Raw genomic sequence first — 20,267 nt, 5'->3', positions numbered from 1 at the left:
GTTACAGCTCTAAAATTGTTTAAAACTTGAATTTCGTTGTCGAATTTACTGAGATAGCGCAATTATTACAGCCCAGAAAAAACGCAGAGGGCCTTCACTAGACTTCTTGCTGAAACTGTGATTCTAAATAAGTAAATACCCCTCCCTGATAACAAGGCTCTGAGCTGTGCGGTTAAAAATAGGTTCTCCCATTAAGATTATTAAATTCCGAGGCATGTTCTGAAAAGGGCGTTTGAAAATGGATTTCTTGCAAACTGTCATCAAATATTCATCGATAAAATAATTATGTGGAAAGATAAAAGGATGGGAATTGAAGTGTCTGACAGGAAGGGGAGCTGGGGGGTGGCTCTGCACCCAGAGAGGAGGCTGTCCAGTAGGTTGGTGTGGGGTTGGGGTGGGGTTGGAGGTTAGAGTGGGGATGGTGTGGGGTTGGAGTGGGGACGGTGTGGGGTTGGAGTGGGGATGGTGTGGGGTTGGTGTGGGGTTGGAGTGGGGTTGGAGTGGGGTTGGAGTGGGGGTGGAGTGAGGTTGGAGTGGGGTTGGTGTGGGGTTGGAGTGGGGATGGTGTGGGGTTGGAGTGGGGTTGGTGTGGGGTTGGAGTGGGATGGTGTGGGGTTGGAGTGGGGTTGGAGTGAAATTGGAGTGGGGATGGTGTGGGGTTGGAGTGGGGATGGTGTGGGGTTGGTGTGGGGTTGGAGTGGGGTTGGTGTGGGGTTGGAGTGGGGATGGTGTGGGGTTGGTGTGGGATTGGAGGTTGGAGTGGGGTTGGGGTGGGGTTGGTGTGGGGTTGGTGTGGGGTTGGGGTGGGGTTGGGGTGGGGTTGGAGGTTGGTGTGGGGTTGGAGTGGGATTGGAGTGGGGTTGGTGTGGGGTTGGAGGTGGGAGTAGGGTTGGTGTGGGGTTGGTGTGGGGTTGGAGGTTGGAGTGGGGTTGGTATGGGGTTGGTGTGGGGTTGGTGTGGGGTTGGAGTGGGGTTGGTGTGGGGTTGGAGTGGGGTTGGTGTGGGGTTGGAGGTTGGAGTGGGGTTGGTATGGGGTTGGTGTGGGTTTGGTGTGGGGTTGGTATGGGGTTGGTATGGGGTTGGTGTGGGGTTGGAGTGGGGTTGGTGTGGGGTTGGAGTGGGGTTGGTGTGGGGTTGGGGTGGGGTTGGTGTGGGGTTGGTGTGGGGTTGGAGTGGGGTTGGAGTGGGGTTGGTGTGGGGTTGGAGTGGGGTTGGTGTGGGGTTGGTGTGGGGTTGGAGTGGGGTTGGTGTGGGGTTGGTGTGGGGTTGGAGGTTGGTGTGGGGTTGGAGTGGGATTGGAGTGGGATTGGAGTGGGGTTGGTGTAGGATTGGAGGTGGGAGTAGGGTTGGTGTGGGGTTGGTGTGGGGTTGGAGGTTGGAGTGGGGTTGGTGTGGGGTTGGTATGGGATTGGTGTGGGGTTGGTGTGGGGTTGGAGTGGGGTTGGTGTGGGGTTGGAGGTTGGAGTGGGGTTGGTATGGAGTTGGTGTGGGTTTGGTGTGGGGTTGGTATGGGGTTGGTGTGGGGTTGGTGTGGGGTTGGAGTGGGGTTGGAGTGGGGTTTGAGTGGGTTTGAGTGGGGTTGGTGTGGGGTAGGTGTGGGGTTGGTATGGGGTTGGAGTGGGGTTGGTGTGGGGTTGGAGTGGGGTTGGTGTGGGGTTGGTGTGGGGTTGGAGTGGGGTTGGTGTGGGGTTGGTGTGGGTTTGGTGTGGGGTTGGAGTGGGGTAGGAGTGGGGTTGGTGTGGGGTTGGAGTGGGGTTGGTGTGGGGTTGGTGTGGGGTTGGTGTGGGGTTGGAGTGGGGTTGGAGTGGGGTTGGTGTGGGGTTGGTGTGGGGTTGGAGTGGGGTTGGTGTGGGGTTGGAGAGAGGCTTAGAGGAGGCTCTGGCCGCCAGCTTGCCCAGCCCTCACTGGAGAAAGATGAGTGTAGGGGGCAGTCACTCTCTTCAGATGGAAATGGTGATGGAGGAGATTGGGGGCAGAGTCTGAAATCCAAGGTCAACCAGATGGACTCTGAGGAGCCCTCAGGTACCTGGGCACCACCCACAGCCCTGCGGCCAGAGGCGCACTCCGTGGTGTGACAGGGGCCCGACGTGCTGCCTTTCCTCCTTCTCACTGTTGGTGACAAAGATCCGGAGTCCCCACCAGCTTTGCTCCCTTCTCCCTCTGGCTCCCACGCCCACAGGCCCAGTTATTCCCAAGGTGCTTCTTGGCCGGTCACAGCCCACGCCCCACCGCAGGTCTCTGCGTGATGTGCTAGCTGTGAGCCTGGAGCCTGACCACACACCCTCACCAAGAACTGTAGAACCACAAGAGAAACGAACAAGAAAAACGGGACGAAACAGGAAGCGAAGGCCGCATCAGGAATTCACCTCGAAGAAGCCGATGCTGGTAGCGAGGAAACAGCACAGACCGAGGGGAGTGCGGGAGGGTTCCGCGCCCCCTCCGCCCACCCCCGCCAGTCAGGGGTTTGGTCGCCTGGGGCCCCATTGTATTCCCTGTGGCCCCATCGCATCACCCAGCTTTGTGAGAAATACTGACATCCTCCTCCATCTCTAACTGCTAGCCAGTTGACTTTTACATTTTAGGATTAACCCGTAGGCCATACTCAGGATCCAGCCCGCGTCCGGCGATCCGGAGGGAAGGTCACGGCGGCTTAGATGTTCTATTTTGCTTCCGGTTCACTTGGATACGCTGTGTTTTTGCAAAGACTGGGTCCATTTCCCCCGGTTTGTGGGGTGTATTGCTAGGTGTGCATGACGTTCTCTTAGTATCATTTCCGCCTCTATGGTGCTGCCCCCCACACGGTCTCTGCACAGGTGTTACCTCACCCTCTCCGCCTGCCCCACCGCGGCTTTTGTCCCCACTCAGGAGGGACAGTGGGACCTGGAGCAAGCATGTCAAACTCGTGGCCCGAGGGCCGCATGTGGCCCACAATGAATATTTTTGCGGCCCAGCCCATATAACGGTATGTAAGAAACGTCTTAATAAAAATTTCGTAACTTAATGTTTACAATGTCCTGTTACACATCATTATTTATTTATTTATTTATTTGTAATATATTTTTATTGATTTCAGAGAGATGGAAACATCCATGATGAGAGAGAATCACTGATTGGCACACCCTCCACTGGGGATGGAGCCCACAACTCCGGGCATGTGCCCTTGACTGGAATTGAACTTGGGACCCTTCAGTCCGCAGGCCAACGCTCTATCCACTGAGCCAAACCAGCCAGGGCGACACATCATTATTAGTAACGATCTACAACGTTTGCTAATGACTGGTTACTATAATCGTGTTGCAGTCATTTCCCTTACATGCCCTATGCGCAGACGCACCATTTCTCTCCACGAATAGCAGCAGCGAATATCTTAGCAGCCGATGGCCACGGCATTAGTCTTGGACTGACTTGTTTGGTGTGCGCAATGGGAAATATTTCGCTTTCGGAGAACAAGAAAAATAGGTTTATTTGCATCACGCTTATTAATTTGTGCAGTTATTCAGTGTCTGGTAAGTTAATGCTCAAGAAAAAGTACTAATTTTTATTAAAGTATTCTATGATTTTATGTTCACGATGACTCATTTATTTCAGCCCTTTGTATTCCGCATGTCTCTATCGAAATAAACCTGCGTTTCTATAAGAATGGAAGCTTTTGTTTTTTTGCGGCCCACACACGCTTACACCTTGTTTACTTGGCCCGTGTCAGCCTTTGAGTTTGACATGCTTGCTCTAGAGCAGGGGTCCTCAAACTACGGCCCGCGGGCCACATGCGGCCCGCCGAGGACATTTATCCGGCCCGCTGGGTGCCGCTGCCTGTCCTGCTTAGCAGCTGACGCGTCCCGGGCCCGCAGTGCGCATAGGAATTTGTTCATAGTTTTTTTTTTAAACTATAGTCTGTCTCTCCAACGGTCTGAGGGACAGTGAACTGGCCCCTGTTTAAAAAGTTTGAGGACCCCTGCTCTAGAGGCTGGGTGTGTGCAGGTGCACTTTGTGGCTGGGTGTGTTAGTATTCTCATTTATCTCAGCCCAAACATAGTCATTAAACATGTGTTAGAAATTCTACTCGTTTCTCCTGGGCGCCCCACCCCTGTCCACGGTGGATTCCTCCCCGCTCTGCCCGCCTGCGTGACAGTGTGTCCTAGTTCCAAGGAAGACGCATCTTCCTAGATTTTAGTTTATTTAACTCGATTTCGGTCCTTGGCACTTGGATGGATTTAAAAAAACAAACAAAAAACTGGTTTTGCAGCTTATCTGGCGTATTATGAAGGTAGAAGCAATAGTCTCTTGCAACTTGCTACATCCCAACCAGAAAGGAAGCCGCCCCCCCAACCTCTGGCTCCTGGATTCTGACCTAAGTGCCTCATGACCATGCGGGAAGGGCCTATGTGGGTGTTCCCAGCGGGGTGCGAAGAGCCACTGGCCCCTGCCCGGCCGGCGTGGCTCAGTGGTTGAGCATCCACCTGTGAACCAGGTCACGGTTCCATTTCCTGGTCAGGGCACATGCCCGGTTGCCATCTGGATCCACAGTGTGGGGCGTGCAGGAGGCAGCCGATCCCTGATTCTCTCTCATCATTGATGTTTCTCTCTCTCTTTCCCTCTCCCTTCGTCTCTGAAACCAATTTTTAAAATATGTATTAAAATTAATTAATATTGATTAATTTTTAAAAAAAGAACCACTGGCCCAGCTATGATTCTCAGCCCCGTGGACATTCCCAGATCCCCTCGGCGGGGGGGCTCGTTGCTTGGAAAGTTCCCACAAATACGTGCGGTGCTTTCATTACAAAGGGAAATGGGTGTGAGGACGTGTATGCTGAAGTCTCCAGACACCAGCCTCGAAAATTCCTGCCCAACGAAAATCCCTACCCCCTCATTTCTTCTCTCCCTGGAGAGCGAAACTTGAAAGTCACCATCTTCCACCTAACGCCTCAGCCATCAAAAGTCTCCCTTTTTACTCCATCCAGAGCGGCTATATGCCAGGTGGTGATGCCGAAGCTAAGGAAACAGCGCCGTTAATGAATTTTAAAATTAAACCAGAGACGTGCTTTGATGGGGGGGATACAGTTCTGGGTTTGTACTTTCCACTGGGACGTTTCTATTACTTATTTACAACCAGGATTTACTGTGCCCAACTTCTCTATTTTCTAAAGCGAAAAGGAGCGTTTTCTCCATCTTTTTGTGCCCGTGTTGTCTGAACGCTGACCATCTCTGAAGACCAGTACCGTCCAGAAGGTCTTAGTGAAACGGTCAATGTTTTATATTACATCCACCATCGCTTAAATGAAGGGCTCGGGCCTGTGAGTCCTACTTCACGCTCCTGGGGAGACACCCACGTGTAGATGTCACGCTGCCTGGGAAGCATCCCTGACTCCCAAGTTTCGCAGAGGTGGGGTCAAGGTCACCCTCATGGAGGGCGTGTCTCTGGGCAGCGTGTTCCCAGATCTGGTGCCCAGCATTACAGCCCCACACTGGGTTTCCTCTTTTTAAAAATATCCTAATAATAAAAGCCCGATGTGCACACCGACCGAACGGCAGACCCACTGGTGGAACGACCAGTCGCTGTGATGCACACCGACCACCAGGGGGCAGACACTCAACGCAGGAGCTGCTCCCAGCCCACAAGCCCCAGGCCAGCCAAGGCGGGCGCCAGCAGGCTGTCCCCCTCCCCCCGCATCACCCCGCTGGTCACCCCACAGATCAGCCCTGATCACCGGCCAGGCATAGGGACCCTACCCGTGCATGAATTTCGTGCACCGGGCCTCTAGTAAATATATATTTTTATTGATTTCAGAGAGGAGGGGAGAGGGAGAGAGAGAGAGAAACATCAACGATGAGAGGGAATCATGGATTGCCTGCCTCCTGCACGCCCCCTACTGGGGACTGAGCCCACAACCCCGGGCATGTGCCCTGACTGGGAATCGAACCATGACTTCCTGGTTCATAGGTCAACGCTCAACCACTGAGCCACGCCAGCCGTGTATGGGTTGTTTTCACGAGCCTAGGAAACATTTGATGTGCATCATTTATGACTCTTTATGGCTCAATGAAAAGAAGTCCAATTCCAATAGACTCACACGGTGGTTGGAGTAGAAAAGTCGTTCGGCACTTACACTCGAGCTGGAGGCTGGCCAGGACCCGGGCTCCCACTGTCTGCTTTTGGGGTCAGTGCAGTGCGGTTGGGTCTCCTCAGAGGCAGACTCTGCCCCCAGGGTCCCAGAGCGGCTGCCCATTCTCCGGGGTCGAGCCTTCCTCATTCCCACGGGCTGTGGAAAGGAGAGTCTCTTGGGATTGACTCCGCAGGGAATGTCCCCTCCACGTGTCCTCACTGTGTGTGCAGAGGCCACACGCCCACGACTGCCAGGGAGCATCGTGTTGGGTTTGCCACGCGATGCGCTCAGACTACTTCCGACAAGTAGGAACGTCCAGGAGGAGTATTCTTCGGCCCAGCCCAGTGGTCGGCAAACTCATGAGTCCACAGAGCCAAATACCAACAGTACAACGATGGAAATGTCTTTGGAGAGCCCAATTTTTTAAACTTGAACTTATTCTAACGCCACTTCTTCAAAATAGACTGGCCCAGGCCGTGGTATTTTGTGGAAGAGCCACACCCAAGGGGCCAAAGAGCCGCATGTGGCTCGCGAGCCGCGGTTTGCCGACCACTGGCCTAGACACAGCCTCTCTCCCGATTGCTCTTCCTCTAGAAATAGCTCATTAATGAACGCTAACCTCTGTCCCCAGCACACACACACACACACACACACACACACACACACACACACCCCTTCATGCCATAGAAGGTTCCAGGAATCCTGGCCATTGCCCCTGACTGCTCACGAAGGCCGCCTGGACACAGCGCCCTAAGGGAAGTCGCGGTGGGCGCTGGCGGCTAACTCCCGGGCCTCCCCCATGGACCGTCCGTGGCTCCCACCGTGCGGAGCCGACCTGCGGGCACCGCGATGAGCCTCAGATTTGCCGGGGGAGCGTCTGCCACCCACTGGCTGTGTTCCGTGGGGAGCGTGGCTGTGCTGGGAGGCGTCACGATGGCAGCATTTCCCGTCCAGGGCTTGAATAGGCTCCGACTAGAGGCCCCGGAACACCCTGAGGGGGACAGATGGCCGAGAGCGGCACGGACACCAGCCAGCCTCCCAGACGCTCACAGAGAACGTGGCTATCCCAGCCCCGGACACAGGGGGGGTTCTTTCAGTAAACAGAGTCACCCCCGTCCCACCGAGTTCCCGGGAGAGTCCAGCGTGGGCTGGCCCCATCTGCCCCCGCACTGTAATAAAAGCGCCCATAATTGTGTGAGAAATAAGAACAGCAATAGCCCGGCTGGCGTGGCTCAGGGGTTGAGCATCGAACTATGAACCAGGAGGTCCCGGTTCGATTCCCGGTCAGGGCACACGCCGGGGTTGTGGCCTCGATCCCCAGGAGGGGGCGTGCAGGAGGCAGGCGATCCAGGATTCTCTCTCATCATGGATGTCTCTCTCTCCCTCTGCCTTCCCCTCTGAAATCAATAAAATTAAAAATAATTTTTTTTTTTTGGAAAAAAGACAGCGTTTCTTCCCCTCAGTCTAAGCGTGAGAAGGACACAGGACACACCAGGTTGAGGTGCTCCTCACACTGTCAAAGTCAGGAGCGGTGAAGGATGTCACAGGCTGGAGGAGACGGAGGAGCGGGGAGCACTGAGGCCGGACACAGGACACCCGTGGACGGGACGCAGGCCCTGCGAGAGCCGGAGGTTCAGCTGGTCGCACCCCCCCCCATTCCCCCCCCCATCCCCCGCCCCGGGTTCTCCGTGGTGACGAGAGCCCCGTGTTATGTAAGATGCTGCCTTGCAGGAGGCTGGGCCCAGGGTACTTGAGAACATGCTGTGCTGCCTTGGCCGTTCTTCTGTAAATATAATGTGATTTTAAAACACAAAGTTGGAGGAGAAAAATATAACTGCTTGGGCCTGCCAACACATTTGCCCGGCAGCTGCACTGCCTCGCGAAGGCCACCGAGTTAATTTAAGTCGACGTGCGCACAGCTGATCCATATTTATGAAGTGTTTGCTCCCCCGGGTGAGGACGAGGCAGTGGTTTTAATTGCGTTATATACGTTCAATATGCTTGTGGGCTCCTTCTTGAGACTGTCTGTCCTTCGCCGTGTGTCTAACCTGCTTATCGGGTAAGATGCCACTTCCCGGCCCCATTTCCAGAGCTGCTCTGCCTTCTGCAAGGTCTCCTCTGAAAGGCAACAGTGACCCCTCCGACAGGCAATTGGACCTGATTCTTTATTAAATATATTTTATTGATTTTTTTACAGAGAGGAAGGGAGAGGGATAGAGAGTTAGAAACATCGATGAGAGAGAAACATCGATCAGCTGCCTCCTGCACACCCCCTACTGGGGATGTGCCCGCAACCAAGGTACATGCCCTTGACCGGAATCGAACCTGGGACCCTTCAGTCCACAGGCCGACGCTCTGTCCACTGAGCCAAACCGGTCAGGGCTGGACCTGACTCTCGCCTCCACTTCCTGCCGATCCTGAGCACGAAGGACCCAGGTGAGGCGGGGAGAGGCAAGTGTCCCGGCTGCTCCCTGCTCAGGGTCAGGGGAAGAGGGATCGCCAAGGAGAAGTCTCGGGTCTACTTGTCGGCTCTGTCACGGTGCCGGGTGTCCGTGGAGCAAAACAAAGCAATTCCCATGTTCGGTGAGTGCGGCCCCTTTTCGTTTTATTGGCCACGTCTCCACGGCAGCGAGCGGCTCAAAGGCACCACCCTTGGAAGAGGAGAGCGGCAGGTGGGCCTGACCGGAGCATCCACCTGCAGGCTAAAGGGTCCCGGGTTCGATTCGGTCAAGGGCATGTCCCTGGGTTGCAGGCTCGATCCCCGGCCCCGGTCGGGGTGCATGGGGGAGGCAACCAATCCATGTGTCTCTCTCACATCGATGTTTCTCTTTCTCTGTCTTCCCTCTCCCTTCCATTCTCTCTCTCAAAAAAAAAAAAAAAAAAAAAAAAAAAAAGAAAAAAAAAGAAAGGCAGGTGGAATCTCTCAACGCAGCCGAAGGTTTGAGCCGCCCGTGAGCTGACGACGAGGTCTCGGAATCTCGCACTTAAAGGAGGATCACAAATGGGAGACACGGAGCGGAGCATCCCGCATCTGCATCTTCTAAGGACGTTCCCAAGGCAACCTCCTTTCAAGTGTCCAATGAGCAGCCCTGGGCCTGCCCGCAGGGCACGGGGAATCCCTAGGCTGGACCGCCTGGTATGGAGTCTCCCTCCCTCCGGCCAAGCCCTGCCCTGACCTCCAGTCGTCTGCAAAATCACCCCCCGCCCTCAAAATGATTCTCATTATGCCTCACTGTATTCTATTCTATCTCTTTCTAAATATATGTTTTAAAAAAGGAAAAATTTGCCCAGCCGGCGTGGCTCAGTGGTTGAGCATCGACCTATGAACCAGGAGGTCACGGTTTGATTCCCGGTCAGGGCACATGCCCGGGTTGCGGGCTCGGTTCCCAGTGTGGGGCGTGCAGGAGGCAGCCGATCCGTGATTCTCTCTCTCATCATTGATGTTTCTCTCTCTCACTCTCTCTCTCTTCCTCTCTGAAATCAATAAAAAAAATAAATATTTTTTTAAAACAAAAAAATTGCTCAACTTTTACTCAGAAGTCTCACTTGATTTTTTTTACAATAGCTTTGCTTCTTGCCTGGAAGATCTGCGTTGCCATCTGTTTTTTAATCCCGCCATGAAACACCCAAGTGATTTTAGGGATACATCCTTTTAGCGCTGTGGTTAAGTTGCTCAACCGTCAGAAGCCTCCGTCCTCGTCTCTAACCTGGGAATAATCAAACCTACCTCCTCAAGGTGGTCCGGTACCCAGCCAGACTAAACGCGAGCAAGTGGTGATTGCTGCTGATGCAAGTTGGTTTAATTGAATTCCAAGCAGTTAATTAAAAGAACTCAAACCTCATTTTCTCTTCCAATTAAATAGATGTCAGTCTCCAGGTGAGAACAGTCAGACCGCCTGGTCTACTTCCCTTCCCACCACAAATCCCAGGATGGGATAGCAAATGTAGTTTTTAGAAGACGAGATACAACAAACCTGCTCATAAAAAAGAAAAAAAAAAGGAGAAAAGTACTTTGGAGACATTCCTCTAACACAGGCAGCAGACGAGATCTGACTGCTAAACACACAGAAGACACCACAGTGCCAGGTGGACGCGTGAGCGCAATTCCTCGGGCCCCAGGTCGGAGCGTGGTCTGGCCCATGGGTTAAGGTCAACCCATCCCGCTGCTCTGATCCTCTGTCGTCCTCTAGATTCATGTCCCTGTCACCCACCCCTGGACACTGTCTCGGCCCCCCTTGGTGCATGTCTCCACCCAGCGCTGGCCCAGCGCCGGGCACCTGCCTGGAGATCCGGTTCCCTCCGTCCCTGACTGGGGTCCTGCCCCGCCAGGTCTCCTCTGGGCCCCGCGTGTCAAGGCAGGTTTGGGACTTGGTGTGGCACCCGCTGGGCTCTCACTCATTCATTCCTCTTCTTTCTGTGCCCTGCAGCCCCTCCCCCCGCTTCCCCTGCAGCAAACACCACCCCTTCCCATCTCCTAACCAATGCCACTCCTGTGAGTGTCCAACCTGGAAAATGTAAACCCGAGATGAAGCAGGACCGAATAACCGAACCCGTCTATGTTGATCCAAATCTTTCCCTGGGCTGTGTTTATAAGACCACCAATAACGTTAACGAACAGGAGAGCATTTTTAAGTTTTCTGAGTAACAAGAGGGTGTGGGAGGGACGCCAACATTCCAATGACAAATTCCTTCAGGAATATTTTGAAGGAGAACTGGCGGGGCGGGGGGGGGGGGGGGCTGGGGGGAGGTGGGGGAGCAGGAATCTGGCCCCGTGTTCTGCTGCCTTCGGCCTTAGCGCTGAAACCGGGGCCGCGCTGTTGTCAGCTCACGGCCTCAGAACAGCCCCTCTCGTCCCTCCCCTCCTCTGGGCAGCCGGCCTGGAACAAAGGCAGGAAACCAACCAGGATGCCAAGCAGCACATCTCCTCCCCGAGCGTGGAAACAACAACAGAGAGACGCGACATCTGACGGTTGTGGTCGAGTTGCCAAACGACCTTGAGGCGACCTTGAACCCCCGTGCAGAGCTCGATCACTGCCGCGGGTCCCGTGCCCTGCAAACTCCATCATCCATCTCCTTCCCCCGGCACAGCACAGCCCGGCTCTCCCCACAGAAGCTGTTGTAAATAAAACAAACCTTCCCCGGAGGCAGAACGAATGGCTGCTCGTTACAATGAGACTGTTTGTCCTAAGCAAACAGTGGGCAGGGAGGCCACCCTCCTGTGGGGCAGTATTTTTGAAACAGCTGGGGTGCTAGCGAGACCATGTTGGGGCTGTATTTAATGACTCTAAATGCGCCGTGTGGCCCAAGCTCCCCCGACACCATTCTAAGTCGGCGAGGAAGACGATGTCGGGGCTAGAAATGACGGATTGGTGCACGTTGTGAGCAGCGTCTGCCGGTAGTTGAATCAAGGCTGCCGGGGCCCGGGGACGGGCTGGATATGAGGCCGCAGAAGGAACAAATGAAATGTTAGCAGTGCCCCCGGCAGCCACGGGAGCGGGTTGGTGCGGAGATGATGAGCTGGGTTTGGGGTGTATCCGGGGTAGCAGCCAGCCGCCGTGAAGAAAACGCCACAGAGCGGACCTGACCCTCAACTCCAGTGCCCCTGACTGCCCACAGCCCCAGCCTCTCCAGGAGACCCTCTGGCTCAGGCGCCCCTGCTTCTCTCTGCCTCGTCCCTCCTGCCCCTTGCTCAGCCCCACAAGAAACGCTTGGGATGGACAGACTGATGGTGTGGGATTGACCGGAAGGGCTAAGACCAGCCATCGCTGTGGCTCCATCGCCACCCACTTCCTCTTTCTCGCTCACCCCCACCTGCCTTCCTGAAGCCCCTGAAAGGCTGCCTCCCATTGCCATGTGCTGACCAACTCTACACACACACCCGGTGTCCCCTCTTCCCCCCGAATGCTCATCGGGGAGACTCCACGGACATACACACAGTTGACCCGTGAACAACGCGGGGGGTGGGCCGCTCACCCCGGTGCCATCGAAAATCCGAGGGTAACTTTGGACCACCCCAAAATGTAACTACCAATGGCCTACTGTCTCACCAATAACATACGAGCAATTCACACAGGTTTGTGAGTTATAGGTATCACATACTGTATTCTTGTAAGAAGTAGGCCAGAGAAAAAAATGTTAAGAAAACCATAAGGAGCCCTAACCGGTTTGGCTCAGTGGATAGAGCGTCGGCCTGTGGACTGAAGGGTTCCAGGTTCGATTCCGGTCAAGGGCATGTACCTTGGTTGTGGGCACATCCCCAGTAGGGGGCGTGCAGGAGGCAGCTGATTGATGTTTCCCCCTCATTGATGTTTCTAACTCTCTACCTGTCTCCCTTCCTCTTTGTAAAAAATCAATAAAATATATTTTTTTAAAAAAAGAAAACCATAAGGAGAGAATATACATGGACAGTACTGTACTGTATTATCAATACTGTAAGTTCATGTCATCTGTTTAGGATGGTATTCAGGGTTGAAATGATATACATACGTTTATAAAGATGAAAAGAGTCCACATATATGTGGACGTGTGGTTCACAGCCATGTCATTCGGGGGTTAACTAAAATGACTACTGGTGAACATTTTTTTATCCCATTGAATTACAGATACGTTCATCCTTGGAGTATGCTGAAATTCCACTTATATTCCAGATTTTCTTCTCTTGATACTGCTGCTGCTGCTGCAATTAGTAGTAATAGCATTACACGCCCGACTCAGTTAACGTGAACAGCTGACATACGAAGAACCGGATATATTTAACGTGTGTGATTTCGTGAGTTTGGACTCACATGCAAACACCCGTGAGACCATCCCCACCATCCAGGCGTGGACACGTCCATCACCCCGTATCCCTTTGTTTTTGTTTGTCTGTCTGTCTGGGGTCATGGACAGATGTGGGCGGCACTCCCCGAGGGACTTGTCTCTCTTTCCCGAACAAAGTCAGGTGTGAAACCTCCGGCCGCCCCAATCGTGTCTATTACACTGAACCCTAGGAGTTAGATCTTGAAGGATTGGCAAAATGTTGGCCAAATTAAAAAAAAACAAAACAGAAAAGCAACAACTGGGACTGGCTGAGGCCGGACGGTGGCTTGAAAATGCAGGTGGCGGGTTCTGGCTACGGACAGAGGGCGCGCTTAATCCAGAGGCGGAGAGGGAGGAGTGCTCGCTCTGCTGCATCAGGTGCGTGTTGGGACGGCGCATGGATCGCCACGGCGGCCAGCCTCACCGGGGTCAGAGATCCTAGCCGGCCTCCCCGGGGGCCCGAACCACTGGGCACAAAATCCCTCTCTCCAGCGAGGCGCTTCAAATCCGACCACACAGGCATCTATCCTCCCTGCTGCCCCGGGCGGGGGAGAGTGGCCGCGGTGGCTTTTGTTCAAACAGCAGCAGCAGGAGAAATCCATCAGGCCTCCTGGCAACGTCCATTGTTTGCTTTTAGAATAATGCCCTCCCTTCACGCAGGCTTCCTCGGGGAAATCGTCTTAGAATTTTAAATAGCGTTCTCCTGCCAAGTATAGGAGTTCTGTCCTTTTCTCCACAAAACGATGTGTTTTCCTAGAGTGCAGCGCATTCTATCATCGCGGGGAAGGAAAAGCGTGGCGGGAAGGCCAGCCAGCGCGGAGCGAGGAGAGAGCCCCAGGGCTGGGCTTCGAGGCTGGGGCGGCAGGCCGGCGTCCGAGAGAGAGAGAAACAGCCGATTCGAGGAGAAAAGACTCAACTAGACATCAGGAACTGGTCACCATTTTGTCTGGAGTGCAACATGGTCACAAATTCTGGGGCATCTCATTTTCTCTCTTCCCGCCTCCTTACTACACTCATTGACAACGATGGTGTGTTATAGCCATGTCATGGTTCCATGGACACAGGTTGCCTGGACAATAGAAGCTTCCTCTTTAAAAAAATATATATATATTTTTATTGATTTCAGAGAGGAAGGGAGAGGGAGAGAGAGATAGAAACATTCATGATGAGAGAGAATCATGGATCGGCTGCCTCCTGCACGCCCCACACTGGGGATCGAGCCCGAAACCCAAGCATGTGTCCTGACCGGGAATCGAACCCTGACCTCCTGGTTCATAGGTCGACGCTCAACCACTGAGCCCCGCGCCGGCCAGGTGAAGGTTTCCTCTTTAGAGGTACTTTATTCTCGGGGGGAATGTTGATTCTTGGGCTCTATTTCAGAAAGTTTTAATAAAATCAGTAAAGCCCTTTTCAACATTCATGATTTCTCTGAGAGCTTCTGAACTCCAAAGCCTGGAGGGCTTTTTCTTTCTTTTTAAAATGTTTGGGGGGTCCCCGATGTGTCTGCTTTCCCGCAGTTCAACATCAAACCGTCTCCAGGAATTCCCACTGACATGTTCAAGTTCCTGTTCTCCGGCACAACCCTGGAGGGTTTTTATAATTCTCTCGTTTCAGATGCAAATAATGGGAACTGAGTTTGACATTTGGATACGGGAACATGTTGCCAAAGAAAACCACATGTATGGAACTGAAGTCTTCCGAAACAGCGTACCCTTGTCCCGGGAACATACATCGTTTCCCTGAAACTAGACGCGTGCAGAAACTAACGTGGACTAAAGGGAAACCCTAAATTCATGTTCTTCCAGTCGTATCCAGATGCTTCTGAGGGAGCCGTTTGAACAAAAGGAAGAGAATTGGAAGAATTTTTGAGAATGGTTACTATTTCCTTATTTCACACTAGAGGCCCGATGCACGAAATTCGTGCAAGGGTCTCAGCCCTCGCAGCCCCCGCCAGCCCTCACCAGCCCTCGCAGCCCCTGCTTCGTCCGGAAGGTCATCCGGAAGGATGTCCGGAAGGTCGTTTGGCTGTTCAGTCTAATTAGCATATTAGCTCTTTATTATTAAGATTTCTCACCGGATGTTTGTATTTTCTAAGACAGTGGTCGGCAAACTGCGGCTCGCGAGCCGTGGTTTGCCGCTCTGTTGACTAATGAGTTTGCCGACCACTGTTCTAAGATATTATGGCGCCTTTAAGACTAGACAGGGCAAACTCAACTTAGCCATTCTTGAGGCCCCTATGTGATCAAACGAAACAAATACTGTGACTTTGTATTGACAGCCGGCGGCTGAGCCCTGGTCCAATCCCTGGCATGACACCACGTGTCCTTGCCCCGACCTGCCCCCCGGGGAGCTGTCAGGGCCTCCTCTCCCACGTGAGAGGTGAAAGTCCCCTTGTTCCTGTTGTCCTAAGCCCTAGCATAGAGACGCGATGTGGACCCCACTCAAGGGAAAGGGTCCTCTCACCTCCACACGTGGCAACATCCTTCCAGTGCCTCCTGCCAGACATCCCTCCTCGCACCCAGCCACGTCCCTGGGCATCACTCTGCCACTTGCTCTGTGATGCTCACATACAAACTGGCATAACGAACCCCCACGCCACCATGGAGCCAATGCCAGGCATTGCACCCAGGGCCCAGCACACTCGAGGCCCCGGGTGGGCACTGAGTCACGGTCTAAAAGTTTCAACAGAGGCGTCCGCTTGTGTCAAACAGCCGTGCGTGAACGACGCCCCGAGGAGGTGGTGACATGACAGGAAGTGCTTAGCAACTGCTCGCCCTGCCAGTCATCGGCAGCGAACGTCCTATGTGTCGCGTACACGCACTCGAGGGGAAAGAGACGAGGCTTGTGAAAACTCAGCGGAGCCTGGTTTGTGGGTCATAACAAGCTTGTCCAACCCCTGGGCCTTCTCCATGGAAGGTCCCCCTGCGCCCCCTCCCCAGAGGCTAACGCTAAAGGAACAGGAATGAAGGCTGGTCACCCGGGCTAGTTTGTACACAGACCTGTTACTGCTCACTCACAAGGCACAGATGGGCTGCTACATTCACTGGTCAGAGCCCGGCCGGCGTGGCTCCGTGGTTGAGCGTCGACCTAGGAACCAGGAGGTCATGGCTCGATTCCCAGTCAGGGCACATGCCCGGGTTGTGGGCTCGATCCCCAGTGCGGGGCGTGCAGGAGGCAGCCGATCAGTGATTCTCTATCATCTTTGATGTTTCTCTCCCTCTCTCTGAAATCATTAACATTATATATATATATATGTGTGTGTGTATATATATATATATATATATATATATTTTTTTTTAAAGAACCTCCTAGCTCAGAGGCAATTTACCCAATGGCATCCTTTGTATCATAAGTGAGTTGCCTAATAATGTAGTTGGCGTTTCCCCGTATCAGGTCCCGGGAGGCACAGGCCTGGACAGTCAGCCGGAGCAGGAGATGTGGTGAATCCGCAGCCCCGGCAGCCACGGGGCCGCCCCTCCCGACGCCAGCCCTCTGCCCGCTGAGTTCTGTGCCCCTCGCTCCCCGGTCCCTCCTGTGTGTTTGTTTGCTGCCTGGCGCCCCAACGCCAGCGCCACTGGAGCAGAGCAGGCCCCCGGCGTCTCCCCGCTGTGCCCAGAAAGCACTCAAGCAACCTGTGCGCTGAACCCGGAACGTCTGGCATCCACCAGGCCGAGCAGAGCGAAGAAAGCCGGGCCATTACCGGTGGCCGATGGGCACGCAGTGAGCCGAGGTGCCGGGCGAGCCACGGGAGCCACCTGCCGGCTCCCCTGGGAGCCCTTCCCCGGCTTCACCCCAAAGCCTGGTCCTCAGAGGAGAATTCGGCGCCTTAGAGATGGGGCGGCAGGCGGGGCTCTGTTCCCCAGCGGGGATTAGTGACCCAGCTTCTGAGACTCAAACCGGAAAACAACATCCGCCCAGGAAAACAACTTAAAGCGGAATGGCGCCCCTGGGACCCGGAACGCCAGCCTCGGGGTGTGCGAGCCCCAAGGCGGCCATCGCGGCAGACGCTTCCGCTCCCCCAGGGGCCTCGCACAGACACGGCGCCACCAGCCTCCCAGCCGCTGTCCCAGTCCCCTGAGCTTCCCAGGCTTTACTGGGAAAAGGGTGCTCGCTTGGGACACCACAGGCGAAACACGGCTGTTTATGCAAAGACCTGGCCGAGAATTCGCCTGGTGAATCTGAAAGGGAACACAAAACAGAGAATTTCCCCGGTTCTCCCAGCGCTCGCACCCGCTCTTCCCCGACACTCACTGGGCACCGGAAACCTCTTCATGGACTTATTTCATGCGACTGGGCAGAAAGTCACATGTCGCATATGACAGTCCCCAAATGCGGCAATGAACCAAGAGCTGAGAGCAAAATTAATATCGTCAACAGGACCTTGAGGGCAAAACCTAACGATAAACTTACGCTGTTTTTAACTTTAAAAGTAATTTTTTCAGGTAGATCTATAGACAGTTTGTATTTTTAAAAGTCTGTCCCTGAATAACGAGCAGGTCCCCTCTTTGTGGCCACAGAAATGAGTCCTTCCAATTCTAAGAAGCAAAAATACTCACACACAGTGGTTACAACCTCAAACCCTAACAGCCAGCCTGACACCCATCTATATATATAAAAGCCCCATAGGCCAAGTGTCCCCTTGGGAATTCGACGGACTGGGAGTTCGATTGCTCGCTATGACGTGCGCTGACCACCAGGGGGAGGTGCAGAATGAAGGAAGGCCCGGGCCAGCAGCCAGCAGCCCCTAGGGACCCTACCGGAATTTCGTGCACCCGGCCTCTCGTCTTCGATGACAGGCAATCTGAGAGAAACGCCATTTTGTGTTTATCCAGGTCCCGAATGGCACCACCTTTCCTCCAAGGTACCACAAACCAAGAGAAGAAAACAAAGGTGAGAGCCAGTCTGCCCTTGTGACCTAGACCGGCCCCCGCTGTGGGCTGTGAGCGGCGAGATGTCCAGGCCGCCCACCCGGCCCGTCCTGGCCCGGCCCAGCACCCCGAGGGCCCCGCGAGGCGTTGGCTCCCACCCTCTGACACGGGGAGACGTTGCAGGATCTTCCTAAGGCTGAGTGATGTGCACAACGCAGCAGGGAGAAGCAGGCAGAGGCGGCTCGGTCAGCCCCAGGCAACGCTGTCCTAGGACCGTGGGCCTCGGGCCTCCATCCCGCAGCCACGTGAGGCCAAAGATCGCTTTTGTAAACAAAGAGAAATAACCACTCATCACTTTCCCCACAGCGAAGTGTGGCGAGTCAGGAATCACACGTTTTGGTTTTTCATTGTATGCTTTGTTTTGTTTCGTTGTTGTATTCTTGTTGGTTTGTTTTTAATCCTTACATGAGGATGTTTTTGTCATTGACCTTTAGAAAGAGAGTGGAAGGGAGGGAGGAGGGGGAGAGAGAGGAGAAAGAAGCATATGAGTGAGAGAGAGAGAGAGAGAGAGAGAGAGAGAGAGAAACATCGATGTGAAAGCGATACATCGGCCCGAACTGGTTTGGCTCAGTGGATAGAGCGTCGGCCTGCGGACTGAAGGATCCCAGGTTCAATTCCAGTCAAGGGCACATGCCCAGGTTGCAGGTTCGATCCTCAGTAGGGGGTGTGCAAGAGGCAGCCAGTCAATGATTCTCTGTCATCATTGATGTTTCTATCTCTCTCTCCCTCTCCCTCCCTTTCTGAAATCAATAAAAATATATATATATAAAAAAGAAAGAGATACATCAGCTTGTTGCCTCTTTGCACATGCCCGACTGGGGCCAAAGATTGAACCTGCAACTGAGGTACATGCCCTTGACCGGGAATCAAACCCAAGACCCTTCGACCCACCAGGCGACGCTCTAACTACTGAACAACCTGGCCAGGGCAAGAATCTCACATTTTGACTCAACACATGGACAAAGGCGGTGTCCGGCGTTCATATTCATCTCGCTGAAATACTGACATGTTTACGCTTCCTGCAGCTCTTCACACTTCATGACAAGCAATTTATTACACACAAAGTAATTTTAAAGGTGCACCTCTGGCAGAATAATCATCCTCATTCATTTTTTACGATGAATGACCAAGGCAGCATCTGAAATACAGTTCCTCTTCCCACACGTTTCATTGCCTAGCCCCTGGCTACAGAGCTACAGAGCCCCAGGCCCCAGCACCCGGCCCCCTCCCATCCCCACCTACATCCGTGGGGGAGGGGGAGGTGGGACTCCAACACTCGCCTTGCCCTGCAGCTGTTGACAGCAGCTTACACTGTAGCTCAACATGAATCATAAAACGTTTTAAATCCGCTGTCTCAAAGGGTCTGTGTGTTTTTTAAATCATTGATTGGCTTATAGGAAGCCGAGAACGAAGTTAAACTCATTCTAAAAAGAGAAATGTGTTGCTTCCCTATGATGGCAGCAGAAATACACTGAGTGGCCAGATTATTATGATCTCTGAACCATAATAATCTGGCCACTCAGTATGTATATATGTGTGTGTGTGTGTGTGTGTGTGTGTGTGTGTGTGTGTGTAATAGAGACCCGGTGCATGAATTCATGCATGGGTGGGGTCTGGCCAGCCTGGCCAGGGGGAGGGGACATGGGTGGTTGGCCAGCCCGCCTGCTGGTCGAACTCCTCGTCGAGGGAACAATTTGCATATTAGCCTTTTATTATATAGGATATACACTGAGTGGCCAGATTATTATGTGTTCAGAGATCATCATCATCTGGCCACTCAGTGTAGACTATTGGGGACCAGCGAGGATGGTAAGACACAGTCATCACGCTCTGTTAGCCGCGATGGTGGTGTTCTGATTGAAGGCCCGTGCTCACCTGGCTGGGAGTTGCCTGTGGGGCCTGGGAGCTCACCTGGAAATGCGGCCCCTCCTCCCCATCCGGGAGCTGCCCGTCATCATGGGAAGATTGACAACCTTGTTGCAGAGACCAGAGCCGCTGGCCCTTTGAAGACCCACCCAGCCCTTTGCATACCCATAGGCCTTTGCAAATGCCCAGCCCCCATTACCTGTAAACTGCCCATTTGGTGTACCCTTTGGCCTACTTCCCCATGTCATCTTTGTCCTTCTACCCATATAAGCAGCCGGCTTATGGGGGGGGCAGAGCAGATGTTTGTGGGTGCCCTGCTGCTCTCCCACGCTGCCGGCAGGATTGGAATACACGCTCATCTAGGACTCAACCCTGTCTCTGCTGAATTTGAGTCGTGACAGGCAGCCCGGACCCCTTGGTCGTCCGGTTACACAGCCATTATTTATCTGCAAGCACAACATAATATTGTGTTTTCTCAGTGTTTATTTCCAGCTTTTTTGTGTGGCTGGCCTCGACATCACAGACTTGCTAGCAGCACAACCATCAGATCAATTCCATTTCCAGCAACGGCCTC

This window comes from Plecotus auritus, assembly GCF_963455305.1.
Source record: "Plecotus auritus genome assembly, chromosome: 14".
NCBI lineage: Eukaryota > Metazoa > Chordata > Mammalia > Chiroptera > Vespertilionidae > Plecotus > Plecotus auritus.
This window is presented reverse-complemented; position numbering follows the sequence as displayed.